The 1,260-nt window shown below is 44.1% G+C and overlaps 1 pseudogene; it reads right to left on the bottom strand.

Moving 5' to 3' along the window:
* Positions 1–698: 698 nt before the first annotated feature.
* Positions 699–1,015, bottom strand: LOC118849560 (annotated as a pseudogene).
* Between the last annotated feature and the right edge of the window lie 245 nt (positions 1,016–1,260).

Here is a 1,260-nt window from a genome sequence, read left to right as displayed (position 1 = left end):
TTCTCAGAGGCTAAGCCAGTGATAATTGATTCTAGTTGTGTAGACTTTAAGTATGAACTAGGCAATTGACTATTGCTAAGCTTTGACTTATCTGAATTCAAAGAGGTTTGTCAACAGAATCCTACCTACTGAATTGTACATTTGTATGGCCACAGATATACAAGGTGACCAACTATAATGTTATAATGAAGTTGTGATCTGAATCAGTGTCTAAGGAACCCACATAGAGTCTTAAAATATTTAAGTGAAAATAATCTGACTTATCTTGTACATTCTGGTGCTACAAGAATAGGGACTGAACTTGTGATTTCTCTGGTATAGGGGACTGTTAAGTTATAGAGCAGAAAAGGTCCTTGATTTGGAGTCAGGAAGACCTAAATTCAAATCACAGTTTTCTTATCTATAAAATAAAGGAAGTGAACTTAATGACTTCTAATGTCCCCCTTTACCTCTCAGTCTATGAGCCTCCAAGATGAGTAAATTCCTTTTTTTCTTTTCTTTTTTTCATAGTCTAGGGTAAGATTTATTTATTTAAGCCGTCCCAAACACAAGCAAAAATGATAAGGTCAGCACATTTGTCACCGTGTGATGCAAGTGAACATAAGGTCCCCTATAATTTTCTCGTCCACATAGAAACAAGGATGGTCCAACCGCTGCTGTGATCCCCCAGTGCTTGATTAATATGGTCCAAGTTTGCTTTACTCGTCCTCATACCCAGTTGGAAGAGGATTGACGTGATGGTTATAAAACAGAGTGTGGTTTCCATCTCCCCATGGGAAGGGCTTGGTCCGGATGCGGAGGTGGGGGCAGAGGCCGCTCCCGATGCTCCTGCGACTTCAGGTAGGCGTTGAGCACGGTGACCGCCACCCCCTGGGAGTGCCACGAAGAATGTCAGCGTCCTCCACAACCAGCCCGAGCCCTCCTCACCGTGGGCGCTGCTGACGAACGACCTCCTCGCCGCGGTGCGGACCTGGCCCAGCTGCGCCAGCAGCCTACCACTCACGGTTACAGCCATCTTCCAACCGAGTAAACTCCTTCTATTAAAGACTGCCAATACCTTCTCTGCAATTTGAAGTGTTAGAAAATTGCTTGCAGTGATGAGATGTTACATGACTTGACCATGATAACGCTGTATGTGACTAGAGGCAAAGCTTAGGACCAATATCTTCTTCACTCTTGGGCCGGCTCTACCGACATGCCATGATGACTTTTTCAGGCTCCTCCCAAAACAAAACTTCTGTTCATGAGTAAATGTCATGA

Source organism: Trichosurus vulpecula, chromosome 5 (assembly GCF_011100635.1).
Source record: "Trichosurus vulpecula isolate mTriVul1 chromosome 5, mTriVul1.pri, whole genome shotgun sequence".
NCBI lineage: Eukaryota > Metazoa > Chordata > Mammalia > Diprotodontia > Phalangeridae > Trichosurus > Trichosurus vulpecula.
The sequence above is the reverse complement of the archived record's forward strand: the minus strand, read 5'-3'. Positions and strand labels throughout refer to the sequence as shown.